General features: G+C 56.5%; 1 protein-coding gene across 1 annotated transcript in view; it reads right to left on the minus strand.

Annotated features, from left to right (window-relative positions):
- Positions 1-23,637, minus strand: part of LINGO1 (leucine rich repeat and Ig domain containing 1) — a 73,424-nt gene that overhangs the window by 37,157 nt on the left and 12,630 nt on the right. The window lies entirely within an intron of this gene.

Raw genomic sequence — 23,637 nt, forward strand, 5'->3', positions numbered from 1 at the left:
GTGTGTGTGTGTGGGGGGGGGTGCATATGTGTGTGTTGTGTGTGTGTGTTGCTAGAACGAGGAAGTTACATTTTCCCACATCAATTTATCCTCCAAGTGACGACTGTCCCTCACACCCACTCCAGGCACTCTCCCCTCAACCACTGTTCCCGTATTCTCTCCCTGGCACCTGCTTCCCTCCCTGCCTACCCAGCCAGCTCAGTGTCCAGCTCCAATCAGTGCCCCCTTCACCTGGGAGTCCTCCTGGATTACTCCACCCCTGGGTCATTCCTGGCAAGCTCACAAGAGAGAGGGCAGAAAATTGCAATCAACCTAAGACCCGCCTGGCCTATAAACCATGAGCCTCCCTGGAGCACGTGTGCCCTGGTATTTCCTGGTCTGCCTCCTCCTGACTGAGCTACTATGGAGTGCATGGGGTGGGGGGCAGGGAGGTTAGGGTCCAATCCTGGTCCAGGGAATGTACGGGGAGGGGTAGATGGCTGGATTAGGCCTTCTCTCCCACTTTGGAGAGGAAAAAATGCTGGTTGGTAAGGAAGCTGCCAGAACCCTGATGTCAGAAGTGGGGATGCGGACCTGGGCCAAGCTCTTAAACTGGGGGGCACTGAGGGCCAAAGAGGGAAAGGGACTTGCCCCAGTCTCCTAGGCCCAAGTCCAGAGTCATTGCCCCACCTACCGTCCCTTCCTCCAGACCTCGGTTACTCACCTGGGACTCATCCTGGACCTCGGGCAGGCCCATAGTCTGCTACCAGGGAGGATGCCACCTTTCTGAGAGTGAAAGGGAGCTGAGGAGTGAGAGGTGGAGTCCCCCGCCAGGTGGGCCACCTAGACTATCCTGGGCCTCCTTGGCATCAGACAGCACATCTGTTGCAGCGAACTGAATTTCTTGTTCAATTGCAGGAGGTGAAATTTGATCTGGGTCTTGTGAAGCCCTTAATAAAGTCAAGGTAATGCTGGTCCCTGCTGCCTTTTTGCATTTCTGAAAAGACACACTGGGGAAGGACGCTCAGCTGGGAGTGTGGGCATCTGCCTGCTTGTCTTGCCTCAGCTGCTGTGTGCCTCTAGGGGTGTCACCACCCCTCTGTGTGCCAGAAGCAAGTGTCTTCTCCATTGGGGGGGGCTGTTCCACCTGATGGTGGGGGTCAGTCAGGAAAGGACAGGGGATTGGATCTCCCAGGAGTTGGGGTGAGAGGGGAGCTAACATTTACTAGGCGCGTCTGTGTGCCAAGCTCGCCGCTCCCTTAGCACAGGGTGCTTACGGCGCCTGTGGGGCAGCCCTGTGGGCATCAGCAGGCGTGCCTGCGAAGACCCCACCTCTCTCCCATCCTCCAGGCATGGGCTGAGGAACTGCACTCCCCTGGCCCTCTGAGGTTGGCTGTGGCCACGTGACTTGCTCTAGCCCACGAACTGTTAGTGGAAGATCCTGCGCCACTCACAGGAGGAAGCCGAGTCCGTGCCGCCTGGGCCGGGGCTTCCTGCCACCCTAGTGTGTAGGCACAGATGTGGAGATGGTGGCCTGGGGTGCGGAGTCACAGTAAGGAACAGCCCCCCAACCCCACTGCACCTGGGACAAGAGAGGCCCCTAAGTTCGTTTAAATCTCCGAGATGTTTGAAGTTGGTTGTTATGTTATTGCAGCAAATCCTGCTAGTCTGCCTGCCTCCATGCCACAGTGTTCCGTCTGGATAAGGAGACGGAGGCTCAGGGAGGGTCCGTAACGTTTGGGGAAGCACAGTAAGTGGCAAAGTTGAGAGTGAGTCTCAATCTACCTAAGGCCAAGACCGATTCTTCCCAAGCTGGGGTTCTGTGGTGCCCCGGGCTTGGCTAGACGTGGTCAGATGCCAGTCAGTGGGGGCTGGTGCTCAGCACCCACTTCTGCTTGTTTGCCACTCAGTGTGGGGACAACCCTTCCCCCCGCCTCCCGCCAATGCTGGACAGGGGCAAGAGGTCAGAGGAAAGAGGCCGAGGGGTCACGAAAGGGACCCAGAACTAGGCGATCTGGGCTCTAATCCTGGCTCTGCTACTCCCTCTGGGTGACCTTGGCAACTCACTTCCTGCCCTGAGCCTCTGTCCTTCTGGTCACCAGGGAATAATGCTACGTCCCCACTTACTGTCAGAGTGAAATGAGATGCAACGATCTCACCACCCAGGACTTGCTCCTGGGTTCCGTCACCCATGGAGGTTACACCCGGAGCGGAGTGGCCTTGCTCTCCGCACTCCCTGCCCACATGCTCCCTGGAGTAAGCCAGACTTCCCTCTGCTCTCTCCAGACTCCTCCTAAGGAAGCTAGGCTTGGCCCACGGGGGATGGGAGGACGGTCACCTATAACCCCACCACGCGGGGGTCGGGAGAGCAAGGGCTGCCCAGGGTCACAGGTCAGGAAGTTCTAGGGGAGCTAGGGTCACACTTCTGGCCTCCTGGCTGAAGAACCCCATCTCCTAAAGGACTGGCAAGGTTTCCCCAAGGAGGAAGGCTGGCCGCCCCAGACAGAGCAGGTGAGCCCCCCAAGAGGAGTTGGGGGAGGAGAGTCAGTGAGCAGCTCTGCAATAGGGCTGCCCAGGCAGAGCCGGAGGGCCAGGCTGCTTCTGTGCCTCGCCCCAGGCCCTCACTGTCAGCTGCCTCTCCAGCTCCTCGCCACAAGACCGCCTCCCCAGAGCACGCAAGCTGGGTCCCTCCACCAACCCCTGCTCAGGATATGCTTCCTCCAGCCCGGGACCACATCCACCCTCCCTGCCCGGCTAACACCGGGCTACATCCTTGGTGACCACACCAGCGGCAGCTGCCATTTAGTGCCATCTACTCCGCCCTCAGCACATGTGCGCGCCCCGGGAAGCCTCGGGCGGGTGCTACCTGCCCCACTGCACAGGACACGGAGCCGGAGCTCATCTGCCAGATTCACCCAGCCTGTCCCCACGTCTGTGTTCTCAGCACTCCCAGACCAGAGGGGTGGAAAGAGTCCCCTCTATTCAGCTCCCCACCTCCTCCCAAGCCTCAAGCCCCTCTTGGCCCTGTTCAGTTCCTCCCTGCAGCCCGCCCTGCAGCGTCAAGGCCCACTGCCAGCTATCGCGGCCCAGGGAGTCTGGGGTGCCCTCAAGCTAGGATGTACCCCTGGGGGGGGGGCTGAGGCAGGGTCCATGTCTTCTGCTCTGTGCACCTGTCCAGGGGACAGAGAGCAGGGAAGGAACCAACAAGATGAAGGTTTAAGTCAACTTACAACCTCAGGCAGGACACAGGTTGGGTGCTTTAAGGAAGAGGTTTACCTAAGGCCTGGACAAGGCTCAGAGAGGACCCCAGGCCCCAGGGCTGGGCTCTGGGGGGCATGGGGAGCCGAGGTCTCCAGGAGATGCCCGCACAGCCCCGCCTCCCAGCGTCTGCCTCCATCTCTCCCTCCTCGCCTTTCCCACCGCCTTCCCCTGCCCTTTTTCCCTTCCTAAAAAACACAGGAAAATGGGATTCAGAAGCCTACACTGCCTGCGTAGTCTGCTGCAGCCGCCCCAAAAGAGGAAATGCCAGCTCGGGGTTCTCATGGCAACCGCCCCGCCCCCCGCGGCCGCCCCGCGCCCATCTGGCAAGGAGGTTCGTGCCGCTGACTCAGCCGTCCTGCAGTCTGGGGTGCAGAAGGGGCCACGCGCTGGTTTCTTTGGCTGCCCTGGCCAGAGTCCCCCTCCTGAACAGCTGACTCCACCTGCAGGGATGGGGGGATTTCTCTAAGCACCCTAGGGTGCAGGGGCAGGGGGGGTGAGTCACTCAGGAGCTGTCTCAGCTACAAGGGGGTTCATGGGATCTGGCGTCCTAAAGGCAGAACAGAGGGGGCCAGTCAGATGTGGGGCTCCCTCTCCCCACCCCTTCCCTCTGCCTTTGCTCCTGATCTTCGCCCTGGCCCTTGGGAACTCCCTGCTGGGTATAAAGGGACAGGGAGCAGGATGGGGAGGCTGGGTCCTTCGCCTTGGCCCTGGTGCCCTGCTTTCAGAGCTATGAAAAGAGGGGGTGGGCCCTTGTGGCACCGCACCCCTGGGGTACTGCCCCTATCTGCCCCTTGGGACCACGCCATTTCCTACCAGCCTGCTGCATAAACTCTAGTTTTCCAGGCCAGTTGGCATTTCTGTGATTAATGAAATGGAAGCTGGTGCCAGGCAGGCTTGGGGACAGCAGGGCTGGCGGTTGAGAAGCAACTCTTCTAGGGCCTGGCACCCACTCTGCTTCGTTTGCCGAGGCCTGCGGGGCAGACAAGCAGAGCATGGCATTGGAGGGCTGTCTAGTCTCTGGGGCTGCGGGGCTTCTCCTGGCACCCGGTCCTGGAGCAGCTGCCCCACACCTCAGTCAGCCCTGGGTCACCTTCAAAGAAGCACTGTGGGTGGGTTAGGTGGCATGGGGGCGCTGGAGAGGCACCCAAGTCCCAAACCCAAGAGGAGTAAAGGCTGGGATCCACTTAGCCTGGCTTCATGAATGCAGCTCCCTTCCACCACCTTGGGGTCATTCTCCCCGAAGCTGTGAACCCCAAAACTTCTCTGCCTCAATCCCTCACATATTCTCCCCACTCCTAACCCCTCTCACCAAAAACCAACCGACCAAGCAACATTTCCATAAGCATCAGAGTCAGCGACCCCTAAGTGACTCCTCAGGAGCACTTACATGGGCCCAGACAGGGTCAGGAGCTGCATATGGTCACACAGCAGATCTGGGACCAGGCTGGGTCTAGGAGCAGAGCCACCACGTCCACTCCCCGGCCCTCCTGGGGTTCTGAGCTGCTTCCTCTCCCCTGTGACCGGGATGGAGGGATGGAGGGATGGCCTGATGGGTGTGGGGGCAGGATGGTGTGGGGGCAGGATGGCGTGGGGGCAGGGAGCAGGAATTCGGGAACAGATGGGCTCTGAAGCTACTCTGTGGGGGCTTGGGGGAGGGGGGAGGCCTGCAGAAACTGGAACTGTTACAAAGTTGCGAGTTAAAACATTCTTCACACTCCCGCCTCCTTTACTGTTCTGAAGCACCAAGACGTGACAAAAATGTGTCAGATTTTTAAAAAACCATACACACACACAAATGCCAGCCCCGTCTCTGCCGCCCGCCCAGGCTGGGGCCATCTGTTCCCGGGGGTGGGAGGGGAGCGGGGCTTGGCAGTGGTGCCATCGCTCTGGACGCCCCCAAGCCCGGGTCTGGACCAAAGGCCTGGCCCAGAAATGGCCTTCAAGTGAAGAAGGTGAGGACTGTGACATTCGGCTCTCCCCCAGCCCCACGACGCCCCTGCTGCAAGCCCTACCCACCCTGGAGCCGGGTACCCGCATGTCCCCAGGCCCATGGGTGTGCTCCTTCCTCTTCAGCTTGCTGAGGTTTGGGGGCCCTGGGTGGGAGAGACCCCCTGGGTGGTACAGCTGGGAACCTGAGGCCAGAGAGGGCACAAGCCAGGCCCATGTCTGCGTCCATGCTCTCATCCTTCACCCCGCAAACACCTCTCATGCGGGCACTACTGGGCACAAGGGTTCCCTGTGAACAGATTCAGGCTCCACGCTCCCGTCAGGGAGGACACAGCCGATCCACGCAGAAAAACGCACAAGCTGGTTTCCCACAGAAGGCTGGTGAGGAAGAAAAGATGGCAGCAGGCCAGGCAGTGGGGCTGGAGGGACCTTAGGATGACCAAACACCCTGCTGTGTCTGGGCCCACCCTGGTTTAGCACCCAAAGTCCTGCACCCTGGAAACACCTCAGCCCCAGACAAGCCAGGGCGACTGGTCACCCGGCAGGCTCCTCTATCTGAGCCCTGTGCACCATGGGGCCTGCTGTGCGGAGGAAGACAGAGGGCTGGGGCAGGAAGACTGGGAGTCTCAGGGGAGGGAGGCAGGAGGTCAGAAGTAGGGGTTTTACTTGGTCAGAGTCAAATTGGATCAGTTCACAGGGTCAAGTTAGGAAGCAGCTGGTGCAAAGGCCACAGAAATCCACCAGACCGTGGCCTGTGGCAAGGGCAGTGCTGAAGAAACTGGCAGGGACTACATCTCACCAGGCCTCTCAAGCTTCCTGAGGAGTGGACTTTAGCTCTAGAGCCTCAGGCAGCCCCTGGAGGGTGTAAGCAGGGGGTTGGTGTGGTCAGATTTACAAGTAAGCAACCCTAAGACCCCAGGCTGCTCCTGTTTCTGGGGCTTCTTCTAGCGACCCCAGAATACCATTCTCCACTGTCTCTGCCCACAAATGTGGGGGAATCTAGTCATCTTCAGGGCTCAACCTAAGTGCCACCTCCTCTGGGAAGTCTTCCCTGACTTGACTTCAGGTGCAATCATGCCCTGCTCTCCACCCTGAGGTTGCCCGAGCATGGGTCACACAGGAGCCTTTATCTGAACCCTTACCCCGGCCACTCCCCAACTTGGTCACACTGGCTCCTCAAGGCCATGTGACCAGATCCATGTCAGCTGTGGACATGGAGACCTAGAGAAGGGGATGGTTTTTTGAGACCACACAGCAGTTGGTGGTGGTCAGTTAAGAACTATGTTACTCCTTTCTGAGTTCAGAGTCCCTGGGGTCCTGCACACAGTGTGGGTGGGGAGAAATAGGGATGGCCAGCCACCTTCCCCTGGACAGACAGATGAGTGGCACTACCACTGTAGGCTGGATGGAATGGCGTGGGCAGCGGCAACTAGCCCTATGGACTTGCTGGCCACCCCTGGGAGATTTATAATGGAAGTCTTCACAATCACCTACTGAATAACCAGGCAGCGAGCCTAGGAACAGCTACTAGGCCTTCTCCAAGAGGGGGTGTGGTGGAGAGCCAGGGGCCAGAAATGCCACCATTCTGGCACATTATGGCACATGATGATCTGGTGAAAGATCCCACTAGGATGCAAGAAGCTCCCCCTCGCCCCTCACTTCCAGAGCTTACTGGGTCATCCTCTGGACAGGAGGATTCAGCAGTCATTTCTCACCCCTGAGCCTCCGTTTCCCCACCCCAAAAATGTGGGTGTTCATCCCAGGGCCACTCATCCTGTAGGGTTCATTAGAGCCTCACATTGTAATGAGCTATGGATGGGCTCTAGGGCACACTCACCTTGGGGCAGCATCAAGGGTGTGGCCAGTGGCAGCAAAACTGGGAGGGGTTCAGAGATCCTGGAGGATATGGTCTACAGTTCCTCAAGGTGGCTGTGTGATGACCCCCAGCACCCAGGCACCTCTAAGAGGTGCTCTGAGATCCTGGGGGGAGGCAGCCCAGACCGGCGCCTCACCCTCCCCGCTCCCAGCATCCTGGGAGAACTATGAGCCCCTAGGGTGTAGCAGATCCTCCCTCACCCTCCCAAGGGGACCTCAAGCACATGCCTGACATGGCTGCCAACTAGATTGTCTTCTCTCTACCAAGTAGCAGCTGGGATAGAGGCTTGGCGGAGGAGAGGTTTTCCTCTTGTTTTCTTACTCTCCACCACCCCCTAACATTCCTCCCTTATTGTCCTACCCATTAGAAATTCATTTGTGTTAGTGGATTAAATGACTTACTACATGTACAGTGTTAGTGACAGTGCCTGACATACAGTAAAAAATGTTAGTGATCATTATTATTTATACTACTGCTCTACTGCTCCTCTGTGGAAATCCAAATACCAAAGACAGGATAAATTGCCATCAATCACTCACACTGTAGTATGAATTAGTTTAAAAACCATCTTGCTTCCTGCTCGCCCATGCGGAGTTCAGTGGCTATTGTGATAAGGGGAAATTTGGAGCTTGGTAGGTGAGTGGGGGCATGATAAGCAACATCTTTGACCTGTGAGCATCAGATTTTAAGGCACCCACAACTTCCTATCCTGGGTGAAGAAGGTAAAAAGTAGGGATGAAAAGCCTTCAAGGGCTTGACAGAAAAAAAAAGAAAAATATTGGGTGGTTTCACCTATAGGAGGAATATAAAGGGGCCAAATAAGGGATCAGGAAAAAATTAATTATAATACATTAAAAATCAAAATCAATAAGCAACTATAAATCAGAGACATTCTGCAGGGAAGGAGAGGGGAGAGGGATCAAAATCAGGGAGGGAAGAGCCCAAGGGACTGTGGAGATGGCACACGGGTGAAGTGGTGGTGGGAGTGTCGCAGGGACTGCACCTGAGAGGAGAAAGCATACGGTGTACAAAAATGAAGAATGCAATATATAGATAAATTTTTTAAAAAATGAACAATGAAAAAAAAAAGGGCTTGCGGGTCTAGCCCTTGTCCTCAACCAAGCCAGTGCCAGAGGCTGAGACACGGACCTAGGGCACAGAGCCCTTCTCCAGCTCGGCGGGAGGGAGGTGCAAGGGCTCAGGCCTGTGCCCAAGCCTGGCTACATACTCCCCGCGGTGCTGGGCACGTCAGGGATTGGTGGGCAAAGGGACAAGGCCCACAAGACAAGGTGGGCGAAGTGAAAGCACGAAGGCTGTGGTCAGACTTGCAGAAGGAAGTCTTGGTAGCACGAGGAACAAATAGGGAAGGCAGGGAAGCCTGGAGTGCTACAGACAGGGTCTGGCCTGCCCAGGAAGCAGACCCAGTTCAGCGCTATCCTCAAAGCATGAGCAGAGCCCCCGGCTCAGGGTGTTGGGAGTGGGGGAGGGCACCTGCTCCTACCTGCCCACATGCCTTGATCAGGCCTCGCTGCGGGCCTCAGTTTGCGCATCTATGAAATGGGAATGCACAGCTTGCACTGCTGGGCCACACGAGGCTTCAGGGAAGTCACCGTGCTGGCCAATTCATTCCAGGTGGGCCATCGTCCAAGTTAGAGCTGAGACAAGGCCTTCTCTGGCTCGGCAGGCCTAGACCTTGTTTGCTAGGTGAATAGTTAGTCACAATCCCATACCGCCCTAGATCCGCACCCCTCCCCATTTCTGTTCCTTTATTCCCCCTGCCCTTCCCAGAGGGACTGTTCAAGCTGGGTCAGGGTGGCCCTCCGTACAGGCACCCACGCACCCTTCACCTTCCCGGGTCTCCATTTCCCTGGCTGCACAACGGCTGTGCCTTCCCAGAGGGTCTTGGAGACTCTCCGAGGGCCAATGCTCTGGCGGGGAGAGGCTCTCTCAGTTCTTTCCCGGGCTTCAGGGGTCGTTCCTGCTCCGGACACTGGCCACACCACACCAGCCTGGTTCCCTGCACCCCTCAGCCCCACAGCACCATCCTCTGAGTGAAAGAGAAGAGGGCGGGGCAAGGTAGGAACACCTCCTGCGAAATAACCAACAGCCAGGTGGACAGCCTACCCATTCCTACTGATCAGGGAGGAGCCATGTGCGTGTGCGTGTGCGTGCATGCGTGTGTGCGTGTGTGCATGCACGTGTGCGTGTGTATCCCTGGCCCTGGCTGGGGCTGCAGGAAGCAAGGGAAGGGTATGTCTGGGTGAGGTCACACCAGGCTGGGGCCTCTGGGCACAAGGGACCAGCTCCTTCCCACAGCTTCTCAAGCAGGTGGTGGTCTGCCCAGGAGCCCAGAGGATGCCACAAGGACCCCAGGTCTGACGGAGGAGACCCAGTCCTGCTCTGGGGGCCCCATCGGGGGAGATCATATCCCCTGCCCTCCACTCCGCCTCTCAAATCCTAACACTCCACCACCCTCTTTTAAAGTTCTTCCCTGAACTTCTTAATCCCTCACTGCCCCTCCCCGCCTCAAGGCCAAGGACCAGCTTCCCTCACCAGAATGCCCCTAAATGCCCTGCCTGAGTCTCCACTCCACAAGTGGCTGGTGAGTAAAGGGAGGCCCGCCTGCTTCCCCACAGCCTAAAACACTGTCCTTGGGCCTCTTCTAAGGTGGGGCAGTCTCCAGTTCCACCCTGCAGGAGTCTTAAGTTCCTGAGGGCCTCCTGAGCCGCCTTATGCACGTGTACCCCCCCATCACACACACAACACACACAGCACAGATGCCCCCAAACAAGTGACCCCTGAATTTCATTGGCCAGCCCCCACAAAGGACACACACAGCCATGCTTAAAAACAGAGGCAATCCCAGCAGACTCTGGGGGAGTCGGGGAGGCCTGGACCCCTCCACCTGACAGTCTCAACACTGTCAGCATCTGTCCTGTCCAGACCCACGGCTGCCCCACCAGTGGCAGGAAGTCCTTCTTCACACCCAGCTTCTTAGGCCAGCACCCAGGAGCCCGGGTCATATCCTGGGTGAAGGAGGAAGAGATTTGCTGGGCCACCTGGGAGCTGTGCGCTGGGGCAATAAGAAGGAAGTGGTTTAGGTGTCTCCCAGGGCTGGGGGGAAGCTTCCAGCGACTTAAGCTGAGAGTGACCTAAACCACGGCATTCCCCACACCCCAGCTTTCCCAGCTAAACGGGAAATTCCACCAGCTCCCTCTGCCACCCTGTCCAGTGACTGTTCAGTGACCTGAGCTCATGGGGTGTGGCAGGCTCGAGACCGGGCTCAGGCACCCATCTAACCACTCGGGGTTTAGCTGAGTCCTCAGTCCAAGTCCGTTCTGAAATCTCAGTGCTGTCGTAAGCTGTATTTCTGTTCTCTCAGAAACCCCCTCCAGCCTCTCAGCCATCCTACCCGGCCCCTGGTATCTGCTGCACTGCACGGAATCCATTAGCAGTAGTTTTTCGGTCTCCAGCTCCCAAAACCAACACTCCCTCAGTCTCCAAACCATGGGGGTTAAAGCTCAGGGGTCCAGCGAGGAAGGGAGAGCTTGTCCCCTTTCATGTCGTCAACAGAGCCTGGCAAAAATGACCCCCCCGAGCCCTGGAGCCTGGCCATGGGGGAGGCCGAGGCCTAAGTGTGTGGTCCTGGATAGGGAGGCCCAGGGAGGAGAGAGCAGGCTGTCTGGGGCCACCAGGCACGTGGGCAGGCTGGGGCAGGAGGAGGGCAGGCCTTGGTCTTGGGGCCACGCCCAAGAGTGCAGCCCCAGCATCTGGGGAAGGTGAGGAGCTGCTGCGGAGCCTTCCCTGAGAGATTGACCCAGATTTCTCTCCCTCTCTCAGCCACACAGGAACACCCAGCGCGCGTGTGTGTGTGTGTGTGTGTGTGTGCGCGTGCGCGCGTGCCCGTGCGCGCGTGTGTTTCCTCAGCCCTGGCAGGCGGATGGGTGGAAAGGGAGGCAGGGAGCTGAAAGCTCTGGGAAATGAGAGAGAAATCCTTCCCAAATCCCCTGCCACTGTCACTAATGGCTAAAATATGCTCTTGACAATAAGGTGAGAGGCGCTGAATCCTCGGGCCTGACCTTGCCACCAGGAGCGGGGCCCTGGCCTGGCTGTTGGGGAGAGTCCCAGGTCTGCCCTGACCACCCCCTGCCTCTCTGGGCAGAGTCCTACGGGTCACCCCAGGTGCTGCCCTGAGAGGCAGGGAACTCCCTGCCACAGGGCCGCACAGCGGCCCCCAGGAAGCACTGAGGCAAGGGTAGAGGAAAGCGAGCACGGAGAAGAGCTGGTCAGCCCCTCCAAGCCTGAGCTGTCACCTTGAGGCCAACAGTGCCATCCCTGGGGAAGCTCGTCCTCAGCGCCTGGGGGAAGAGAGGGCACTGTGTGAGCAACAGGGTGATGCTGGGCCCAGGTCTTCCAGGCGCACATTTGGGAGGTTTCTGGCTGTGTTGGGAGGAAAAGGGTGTGTCCTGGGGCGCTGCTGGCTGGGCTGGGGGCTCTTGTGTACACATGGGGATACAGAATTGTCTCCCTGGGACTCGCTCCTCAGACACATGGACACAGCTGGGCACAGCATCACACATAGCCTGCATGTACAGACATGGCAGGCCTGTCCACATGAGTGTGAGCTGTGTACACATGGGCACACGGGGGACACGTGTATGTATGTACCCTTGAAAATGACAATGGCGGCGGGGGGCGGGGGGCTGGGTTCTCTCATGGGAGGATTTTCCCCAGAGATAGAACACCAGGTGCACGAGTCCAACCTACAGACCTCTCAGCAGCAAGGCTGTGGAAAGAAGCTTCTCTGTCGGCCTTCCCAGCTCCTCTCCCAAATGCTGCCCTGGATGGGTAACCTGGTCCCTTTGGAGCTCACCCCCCCGGGCATGTGTGACCCGGGGCAGGGCCCTGCATCCACTGGGCAGCTGGTCCCTTCTGTCCCACAGGACTGACTCCGTTGGAGGGGTGGCTATCAGGGCTGAGCACTGACTGCTGGGAGCGGGGTACAGGAGCACACAGCTGCAGTCACAAGTCTGGACAGGCCAGTCACTGCGCAGAACCTGAGTTCTGAGGCCACAGCAGCTTCCCAGCATGATGAGGGTGTCCCTGCACCACATACCCCTTCAAGGCCCTGCTACTCAGAACCACTTCTCTCCACCTAAGGCCATATACCAAGCCTGCCCACCCCCATCAGCCTTGTCAGTGTGTCGCCGATGGCTGACATTAATAAACTGGCCTCCCCTGGTGGCGCAGTGGTTGAGCCCTTGGCTGCGAGGCTGCCCGCAGCCTCTGCAGCACCGGTTCAATCCCCGGCCACCGGCAAGGGTCCCACATGGTGCACAGACCTCTCCTGCCGCCCGCTGCTCCCCTCAGCAGTGTACTTTGTCAGTCTGCCTGTTCTGTTCCCCGCTCTGGCTCTGGTGAATTCTCTCACCCTCCCGCTCTTCTGACTGTACCCAGTGCTTGTATAAATAAATAAATAAATAAATAAATAAATAAATAAATAAATAAATAAATAAATAAATCTTTAAAAAAAACCCAAAAAACTGGAGCTTCTCCACTTCCCTTCATAGCATGCCCAATCACCACGGTGGGGGACACCCCCCTCCCCATGACGGAAGCCTGCTTGTGCCTCACCCTACTTCAGCAGGAAAGGAGAGGCACTGAGCTTCCTCACCACATGTCCTGGCCTGTGACCGACGGCAGAAGTCCTGGTCCTTAGAGATTGTCCTCACAAGCCCTCCAGCGGTCCTCAGCAGCCACCTCTCCTTCTGATAGCTCCCTGGATGGCCCCCCATGTCTAAAACCAGGTCCACCCACCTTGTGATTTTGTAGTTGAACTCCTTGCCTTTTCCTGAAATCAATCTGCTCTCTCAGACTTGAACCTTTGCACAGGCTGTTCCTTTGTCTGAGGTACCCTTCCCTCTCCGTCGGCCTGAACACACCTTCTTCTCCCGATGAAACTATTCAGCTGTTGCCTCCTCCCTGCAGCCTTCCTCCCTCATCCTGCCTGTGCCTACGCAATGCCTCACTACTGCCGCCCCTGGGGGCGTTTCACCCTCCACCATCAGGTCAGCTCTGCTTTTGTGCTAACTAGGCTGTGAGGTCCCCCAGTGCATGGCCAGACCCTCTCAGCATGCGGAAGACCCTCCCCGGGCCTGGCACTGAGCACACAGCATCCAGTAAGTGGTGAGTGAATGAATGAATGAATGAATGAATGAATGAAGTGAGCACGTGGGCCACTCTGCCATGTCCCAGAACAAGCAGAGACACCCGTTTGAAGGCCCCTGCCTTAGGGCGTGTGGCACCCGGGAGCAGCTGGCACGCCAGAGCCCGCGGGCAGGGGCCACCTGCGTCATGTGAGCTCAGAAGAGCTTGTCGCCACCACTCCGGGCATGCGGCACCCAGGCGGGCTGGCAGGAAAGGCGGCGGGGGAGATGGCAAAGAGTGGCTCAGCCTCTTTGGATGTGGTTGGCTTAGCGTCCTCTGCTCAAGGAACCAAGCAATCTAGAGAGATCTGGGCGGAGGCAGCCCTGGGCCCAGGCAGGGGTAGGGCCTCAGAAGACCATTCCCCGGAGGAAGGAGGAGTTGGGAGGCCTGCGGGGGGTGGACAGCTAGGGCCCCAGAGGTCTGGGCCGGCTAGTCTTAGCCTCTGCTTGAACAGTCTGTGATGAGGGGTGACCTCTCGCCTCCCTGTGGGGCCATGCGGGGCTCTGGAAGGTGGCGGGCACACAGGGACCGGCCTTCTCCTGGATGTTGGGGGAGGGTGGGGGGCTACCCGGGGAGGCTCTCTGATGAAGCCTCTATGTAGTGTGGGGGCCTGGCTCCCCCGGGGATGTGAGCCCTGCTTTAACCCCAGCCATCCTGGCTGCACAGGGGCCCGGGGTGAAGAGGGCAACCTGGAAAGTGAACTCCATTGGGCCACACGGGACAGGTGTGTGTGTGGGGGTGGGGGTGGGGATCCAGTGGGCTGTGCTCCAGGAGAGAAAGAGTCTGGGGAAGAAGGAAAGGGCTCTGGGCCTGCTACTCAGAGCACTTCTCTCCACCTGAGGCCACATGCCAAGCCCCCAACCCCCTGCCCCCAGCCTTGTCAGTGTGACACTAATGGCTGACATTAATAAACTGGAGCTTCTCCACTTGTCTGCTGGATCGGGGCTCTCCACGGAAGAAGTGCTAATTACAGCCACAATCAGGAAATATCAATGATGGACGCCAATATTATTGCCTCCTGCGTCCCTGCCTGTTGATGTGAGATGGAAAGAGCCGGAGGCCGCTCTCCAGGACAACACTGAGTGGTGACAGAGGGGAGGAGGGCGCAGACGCTCACTGGATCATCACTGGACGGGGCCCGTCTCCTCTGCCTGGGGCCGCTCCCCCATGGGCCAGGGCAGGAGCTGAGAGCAAAGGGTCCAAGCGCTGGGAGAAGGGGCTGGCTCTGGTTCACCCCGGGCCTTCCAGGGTGATTTGGGATCACTGTTTCCTCATAAGGCCTGCCTTGTGCAATGCAGAAGAGGGAACAGGGGTGCGAGGGCCCCCTGGCTCAAACACAGGGGCTTCATAGACCAGAGGAGGCCGTGGCTGGAGGCAACCACAAAGGGTCGGGCCAGGCCCAGCTCAGTGAGCTCTCAGAAGCAAACTTACTCCCCACCCTGGCCCCCATCAGCACTCCAAACTTGGTGGAAACCAAACACTGAAATCAGAGAAGAGAGCAAAGCCTGGCCCATGTAGACAGCAGGAGGCTGCCATCTGGTGTCCCTGTGCCCCTCGGCCTCTGAGGGCTTCAAGGCTCTCAACTCGCACCCCAAGCCCCGTGTGCCCTGCCATACCGGTCATGGGGGGTTTCCTACACGGGTGGTCCTCCATACCCCGTTCCCACAAATCAGTGCAGCAGGGCACGGGGGTCTCTCTGCTGTAAGGTGTCTTCGGAGACAACCCAGACAGCTGTGCGAAAGGCACTGCCCGAGCCAGGGCGCCAGCCACAGGCACACATGAACGCGCATGCCCAACGCACGCATGGCCAAGTTCACAAATGAAAGCACACAGGCTAGAAATAGACACACTCTCGCGTGCATGCGCACAGGCGCGCCGCGTCTTAGGTTCTTAGCCAAGGTTCTTCCTAGCCCATGGAGATCGCTCCCTGTTGAGAAGGAAATAAAAAGCCCCACGCAGCCTTCCACATGTGGCCTCTCAAGCCATGGCCAAGCCGAGCACAGTGATCAGGCAGCTGGGAAGCAAATCTCAGCGTGGCCTGAATATTTCATGGGAGATTTTGCTTCACAGAAAATCCCTTCTTCGCCTCTGTGCATGTCAGGGTATAATTACCCATTAGGTAGCAGAGCAGAAACCTGGGAGGATGTGCCTGCGTCTCGGGGTCTGGGCCCCTCAATAAGCTGTGCCTCCATCCTGGTCCTCCCACTTATCACCTGCCCCCGACAGAGGGAAAAAACACGCCATTTGGGGACATGGAGTGTCCTGGCGTATGGCACTTCTGCCCCAGGTCCTTGGACTCTGCCAGTCCCCAGCTGTGGAAGGATCACAATCCCCCATCTTTCAGCTGCCCTCCAGCCCAGGAGCTTAAAACTCATGCTGGCATTTTCTCAATCCCCTCCTCTCCCGCCTTCTCCTCTCTAGCCCATCCACTATGTTCAGTTCCATAAGCAAACGGCAGTGATGGAGACAGAGGAAAGACAAGAGAAGGTAGGTGCTGGAAGAAGGGAGAGAAGGTGAGTCAAAAGTCCCTGGAGCCGCATCTTCCAGGGCTTGCCCATGAAGGTAGCGCTGGGGGTGGTCTCACGCCTCCCTGCATTCGCCTCCCATCAGGAGCATTCTTCCTCGTCCTTTTACCCTAGAAAATGTCAATTCAGCCTAAGCTAAGCTCAGGTGGCATCTCCTCCAGGAAGCCCTCCAAGATCCCTTCCTTAGGTCAGTAGGCTTCCCTGGCCCCTATAGACTCCTGTTCCCCAACACCACTGTTCAATAATCAATGGCTGGAAACTTAGATTCCTACAGGAGCGAGGGAGGAAAAGATAGTGAGCAAAGGGCCAAAGGTAATGCAACAGGGCAGGATGTGAGGAGGGGAGATAGCGCCCTGTCTGAGGCATTAAACCAGTCACTCAGGTCCAGCAATTCCATTCCTGGGAATAGACCCAAGAGAACAGAGATATATGTTCCAGCAAAGACTGTCAGACCAATGTTCACAGCATTATTCACAATAGTCCCAAAGTGGAAATAACCCAAGTGCCCATGAATGAATGGGTAAACAAAATGTGGTATGCCCATACAGTGGGAATATTATTCTGCCATAAAGGGAATGAAGTGTTGATGCATACTACACCAGGGATAGCCCTGAAGACATTTGGCTAAGTAAAAGAAGCCAGTTACAAAGACCACACACTGCATAGCCCCCCTTATAAGAAATATCCAGAACAGGTGTATCCAAAGACACAAAAAGTAGAGTAGTGATTGGGGATAGGGATGGGGAGTGACCACTAATGGCTCTGAGGTTTCCTTCGTGGGCGATGAAAATGTTCCGGAAGTAGATATACGATGATGATGGTGGCATGATCTTGGGAACATACTAAAATCACTGGAATGTATACCTTGAAATGGCGGATTTTAAGGCATGTAAATTATATCCAAATTATATATTGTATGTAAATTAAACTTGAAAAACACCAAATTATTTAAATGGGATAAAACATACCCACATATCCCTGGTGGCGCAGCAATTGAGCGCCGTGCTGCAAAGCTGTCTGCAGCCTCTGCAGCGCCGGTTTGATCCTGGCCAGCCAGGGAGAGGCCCACATGGCGCAGCAGACCTCTCCTGCCTCGCCCGCTGCTCCTCTCAGCAGTGTCTTCGCTCCGTCTGCCTGTTCTGCTCCCTGATCTGGCTCTGGTGAATTCTCTTACCCTCCCGCGCTTCTGACCTGTACCCTGGTTCTTGTATAAAATAAATAAATGAATGTTAAAAAAAAAAAAAAAAGATGCAGTGTGAGCTGCTGGCACTATCCTGATTTAAAAAAAAAACAAACAAACAAACAAATACCCACAGCCCAGCCCTGGCTGAGGCCCCCAATATTCAATCTCTAATTTTTACCATTGTCTCTTCCATGGAAGTATAAGGTGGGCCCCCCTCTGTGGGCCCCAGAGATGGCACCCCAAGGGCAGAAATTGAACCATAAGTGACCCTGCCAACACATTCATCCAGGCCCATCTCGTGCTCTGCAAAACCTCCCTCAGCCAGTTCTGGTCCCAAATTACAGCCGAGTCTCAGGAGAGGCCATGGAGGTTCAGGGTCAGGGTCACCTGCCCCCAGGTCACATGGCAAGCTGGAGGCAGAACTGGGAAGAGAAGCGAGGCTTCTGCCTCAAGGCCTCAGGACCAGGGCAGTGGGGGAGCAGCCTCTCATGGGCAGAGGGAGGAGAGACAAGAGGACAGACAGCTGTACTGCTGCTTCCTGCCTCAAGGCCCCCCTGCATTTCCTGGGCCTCAGAATCGAGTCCACTGGCCGAAATGGACTCCATCCTTCTGGGGAACTCTGAAGGCAGCTCAATCACAGCAGGGAGCTGTGCCCCTTCCTCCTTTGCATACCCCCAGGGAGCCCACAGTTCCGGGGCACAGCTGGCAATGTAACCTAGACACCCCATTTCTCAAAGGCCCACTGTGGTCTGACTGGATGCTCTGGGTTGGTAAAGGGCAGAGGCTGGGGCTCAAGGGGACAAAGTAGTTTTCCTGTAGGGTGGCCAGCTGTCTGGGGCTGAGAGAACCTACAACTGAGACCGTCGTGGGCAAAATGGGATTACCTGGCTGCTGTACCTGCGGGCCCCAGCCCTCTTCTCTGCCCTGGTGGGTGAGCCACAAAGGGAGGGGCTCCTTCTCTGAGAGATCTTCTCTCCCTTCCTCTCAGCTTCTACCTGTTTCAGCCATTCTCCCTTCCAGAACTTTCCATCAGCAGAAAGAAATCTCTCTTTCATTCAGCATCTCCCTCAGCTCCCTCAAAGACAGGAGGCTTCTAGAACCTGCTCCATGAGACCCTGTGTTTGTGACATGAGGAGGGGCAGGGTGGCAGGGCAGGGCCCTTCAGCCACAGCTCCTCGTAGACCACCAGCTCCATGAGGGCGGGAGCTACTTCCGCTTGGCCACAGTTGTACCTTGGGTCTTGGAATGTAGGAGCCCAGTATTTTCAAAATGATGGAGTGTCTGTTGTCCACTCCAGATGTCCCTAGGGAGTGTCTGAACTGCTAAAGAGGGTTCATGAAAGTCTCCATCTGGCCCCTTCCACCTCCCAGCTGTCCCCAGCTCCTGATGGCCAGACCCCAGCACCTCCAGAGGCACCAGTGCCCCTTCCTGGCACACCCTTGAGGGCCTATTCCCAGTCACTGACCTCACAGTAAAATCTCACTTCCTCTCCCTGTCCCCTTCCTGGGGCCCCTGCAGCACCTTGGCGAGAGCAGCAGGTGAGAATGAGGAGACAGGTGGAGGTGTGCTGACGGCAGCGTCCCCAGGACCTGGGCCAGCCTGCAGCTGGAAGGGTGTGGGTGTCCCGGGGTCTGACTGCCAGAGACGGGGAGCAAGGTCAGGGCTGACGGGCAGAGGAGGCAGGGAGAGGCAGTCCTTACACGCATGGTCCCAGGAGGCTAGCCAGAGCCCCACGATGTGCTGAAGTAGTTAGACAGCCCATCACCCCCAAACACGTATCAGTCCCCACCTGAGCAGAGTGAAGGTGGAGGGAAGTTCCTGAAGGAGAGAAAGCCCAGCTTTAGACAAGCAGTCACGCCTCCTCTCTGCTCTACTGGCCCCGGCCCCAGTGGAGGGGACAGCAGTTTGGTGCCCACCTAGGGCCCCCGCTTTAATTTCTTTCAGCCTAAGGCTTTCAGCCACCCACCTGGGTGGCCACCAGGTCAGACCCTGCTGACCCCGGTCACACACTGAGCCCTGCCCCTGGCCACACACTGACCTCTGATCCTGCTCACACACTGACCTCTGACTCTGCTCACACTGACCTCTGACCCCACTTACACACTGAGCCCTGCCTCTGGCGATAAAGACTGACCCTCAGAGCCTCAGCCCCTCTCCTCCCATGACACCCCAGGACTGGGTGCCAGATCTGTCTGCGGGTGTCAGAGACGGGCCCAGCTCTGAGTGACTGAGAAGGCAGCTCTGCCTAGGGTAGCTCACCTCCTGGAGACAGACCAAGGAAGTCACAAGCCTCTTCTGGTACCAGGATGTGGCTGTGGCCGAATGGCCGTCTGCCCCGGGTTTCCAGAGAGTAGCTGCCCTGCCTCCTCCTCGGTGTGCTACTCCCTCAGCTCCCGTGTCCCCTCCCCTCCCACAAGGGTCCAGCTCCACCTCCCCCTCTTCCCCGAGGCCCAGGAGAGAGCTGTGAAATGCTGCGTCCCAGTCACACACCCAAACCCCCCCTTTTTACCCCTCCCCGTTCCTGGTTCCTGGCCTTTCCCAGCCCAGACCCACATCACACCGGGCCCCCACTCAGTGTCCTCAGCTGGCTGCCAGCTAATCCCCACAGAGGTGTTAACTGATAATTAAGACGTTAGCTGTAAATTTAACGTGTGATTCCCTGCCAGGAGTATTTTGGTGTTAGCAGGTTGCTCTTGGAAATGGGAAAACCTTCCAAACCCAGCCAAATGGCAGACGGGGATGCGGAGTGGGGTGTGGCAGTACTTTGTGCCTGGAATCCTTCCAGTCTTCCCGAAACCCCCTTCACTAGGATGGACAGGATGCAGGCGTGGGATCGGAGAGAGCTGCCTTCCAGGCGCGGCCCCACCCGCTAAGAGGTGAGGCAGCGAGACAGGCGGGCGCTAAAACCTCTCTCGGCTGCAGGTTCCCGAGCCGCGAGCAGGGCTGTGGCATAGCAGGCCCTCAATATCCGAGAGCTTCCTGCTCCCTGACTTCCGTCTGCATGGCCCCTCACCAAAGGCCACGTGTCTGCTTCCCCCCACACTCCACCCCAACCTAATCTTGCAACTTCCTAAATCTCTCCCCAGGCAAAGACAATGGGATGGATGAGCAAGGCCTGGACGGTCGCGGGACTAAGAAGACATGGAACAGAGGGTAGGAATGGAGTTTCTGTGGGGAAAAAACACTCCCTACCTCGAACCCCACAACTAATAGCATTCCAGACGAACTAGAGGGTAAAATGGTTTTAAATATCATAAGCAGCTAAGAAACAACACAGGACAGCTTTTTCAAAAACTCGCAGTAGGTAAGCCCGAAACTCCAAAGGCAAAGAGTGATAAACTTGACCACGGGCGATCTTAAACACTTACGGTATAAAAAACCAAAACCCTTAACTTAAATCACCAAACCCCCACAAACAGTGAGAAAAAGATTTGCAACCTATGGCAGAGAAAGGGTTAAACCCCTTACCCTCTTCTAAATCAATTTGCTCTTACAAGTCACAAGATGCATTTCCCCACCTCCACCCCCACCCCCGAGGCCAAGGTTACCTGTGACCTCTCCACGGCTAATGCATGATCGATGCTCAGTCTGCATCTTGCCAGACCTCATGCTTGAAACACGCCTTGCCCTCGGCCTCCAGGACACCACACCTGCCTGGCTCTCATCCACTGGTCCGTCAGCCCTGCAGGTCCTTGTTAGCTCTCCAGCCTCTAAGTGCAGGAGGAATGGTCCTCCTCTCTCCTCCCTACGCCCATCCTTTGAGATACCCCCCAACCTCACGGCTTTTAAAGACTGTCTTTATGCTGATGACCCCAAATTCCTATATCTCACCCAGACTAGTCTGCAGAACTTTAGCCTCCTACCTCTAGCTTGAAACCACATATCCACTGGGGTGTCTGCTGGCACCTCCCCCGTACACATTCACAACCTGGGCCTGCTCACAGATGTGTCCCCCAGGCAGCGACACACTCAGAAGGGCCCAGGCTTGGTTTAATGCTCTTTTGTCACCATTTTGAAGTTCTTAAGACTTTTTTAAATGGACATTTTAAAGGCCCACTTCCCTTGCACTCTGGGCCCCACCCACGATGTAGCCAGTCCTGCCCACAATTGAGCTCCTTTCTCTTACACCAAGTCTGCTTCTCCCATCTCTGTGCAATCTCTGTCGATGGCAACGCACCCTACTAGTAAGGAGGATTAAAACCCTGGAAGTGCCCCCCAAATCCCCTGTTTAACCTTTAACCCCCCAATGTGATGGTATTTGGAGAGAGAGCCTTTGGGAGGTAACTGATGAAGTCATAAGGGTGGGGTCCCACGATGGGATTAGTGACCTTAGAACAGACACCAGAGCTTGCTCCCCACACCCGCACCCCCATATCTCCACCCCACTCCCTTCACCGCATAAAATGGTCATGTGAGCACCCAGTGAAATGGTGACATTTGCAAGCCAGGAAGAGGCACTCCAAGCACTGAGGCAGCACCCGAATCTTGGACTTCCCAGTCTCTACAAGTGTCCCTTGAGTGAGTCCCTTGGTCCCTACTGTTTGGTTATGACAGCCCCACACCTCATCCTATCTGTCAACAAATCCTATTACCATTAACAGGTCCCAGAATCAGCCACTTCTCCCTGTCCATCAGACACCCCAGTCCAAGCTGCCACCATCTCTTCCTTGGATCACTGCAGCAGCTCCTGACTGATCCCTCTGTTTCCTCCTGGCCCCCTTCACAGTAGCAAGAGTGATCTGATTAACAGTGCCCCATCACTGTTCAGAACCTTCCATGGCTTCCTCCTTTCTGTGTAAAAGCCAAGTCCTTAGGGTGGCCCACAAGGCCCCACAGGGTCCCTGACCCCTCCCTGGCCAACCTCGCCAGTTCTCCTTACCCACCCTTCCAGCCACACCCGCCTCATCTGGGCCTTTTTGTGAGCCTTGAACTGCTCCTAATTCAAGGTGCCAGGCCTCCGCGTGACATCCTACAGGCCTTTCCTGGGTTGCACCCCCTGTGGGCCTTCCCGACTTCCTTATCCAACTTATCCAGCACCTCCCAACCCTCATCTATTCACCTTCTCCTCCTAAGCCCATAACACCCACTCACACAATTGTATTTCACATATCTGTTTCTCCTTGGTTGTTTATCCCACTCTGGAGAGCAAGTTCCATGGAGCAATATGTTTTTTTATCAGTTTTGTTCACTGTTAGGTCCCTAATCAAAGCTGTGCCAGCATATAGCAGGTGCTCAGTGATTGCTTACTGAATGGCTGGACAGAGGAATAGAGCAATGAGCCAAGGGTGTGATATGAACAGGCAATTCACAAGTGAAGAAACTGAAATAGCCAACAAGCATACAGGAATGCGCACGACCCCATTAGCGAGCAAAGACATGTAGAGTCAAGTCTGTTTACCTATCAGGGACATAAGTGATGATGCCATGGCTGGCAGGGTGCGTTGATGATGCGTCTTTGCATGGTAAGACAGCACAACCTTCTGGAGGTGGCTGTGGTTGTACAGATCAAATCTGGATGGCGCAAGGGGTTAAGCACAGCATATGAAGCTATCGCACCCTCTGCAGCACGAGTTCAATCTCCAGCCGGCCAGGGAGCTACCCACATGGTGCGGCAGACCTCTCCTGTCTCGCCCGCTGCTCCCCTCAGCAGTGTATTTCGGTCAGTCTGCCTGTTCTGTTCCTCACTCTGTCTCTGGTGAATCCTCTCACCCCCTGCACCTCTAGCCTGTATCCCAGTTCTTGTATGCATAAATAAATAAATCTTTGGGAAAAAAATCTGGAGACGTGTATGTCCCCTGACCCAGCTGGCCCACTTTTGGAAGTGTTCCTGAAGGAACCGTAACTCAAGTGCACACGAATGTACAACTGGGAGGTTCCCTGAGTGAGATTTACAAATATTCAAGCACTGGAAGCACCTTGATGGTCACTGACAGGACTAACAATGGACAGGTCATTCAGAGACATCCACACAATGGGTGTGAAAAGATAGGGAAGAACTCTGGAATGATCTCCAGTGTCCTGGTAAGTGAAAAATCAAGTGACAGAACAGTGTAAGTAATAGAACCCCACGTTCTTCCTTTGAAAAATGTTAATGATTGTATAAAAAAAAGTCTGGGGGGAGGGGAAATACAATTGCCCCTGCAACAACTACGGGCTAGGTTAGCCCGACGCGCCACCCGCACATAGCGGAAATTGCAAATATAATTGAGAGTAAGTCCTTCGTCTCTGTGGGTCCCACATCCACAGATTAACCACGCGCAGCTGAGGTTGGCGGAGTCCATGAATGCCCGCTATGGTTAAAAAAGTCCTCAGGGGACCCAACCTGAGTTGCTCAAGCGCCCACTATCTGGTGAAGTGTACAACCAACAGCTGGGGGCAGGGTCTGGGGGATGAGAAGGGCTGACCTGCAAGTCTGAAGCACTTCCAGATGAGCAGAGAGCAGGCTAGACACACAGAGGACAGACAGACACAGAGCACACTGCCTCGGTGGCTAGGAAGATGATTCTGCTTACAGAAAAAACACTCCCATGGCTCCCCAGCATTGAAGAATGCAGATAGAGGCCATTCCAAGCCCTCGTTACTGGGCCCTGCTCAGTCCTGCTAACCCCCACCTCCACCCCCGCCCCGCATCTCCGAGCACTCTGGGTTCCAAGCTCATA

The sequence above is a fragment of the Talpa occidentalis genome, unplaced genomic scaffold (genome assembly GCF_014898055.3).
Source record: "Talpa occidentalis isolate TD23 unplaced genomic scaffold, MPIMG_talOcc4v2.1 talOcc4.11, whole genome shotgun sequence".
NCBI lineage: Eukaryota > Metazoa > Chordata > Mammalia > Eulipotyphla > Talpidae > Talpa > Talpa occidentalis.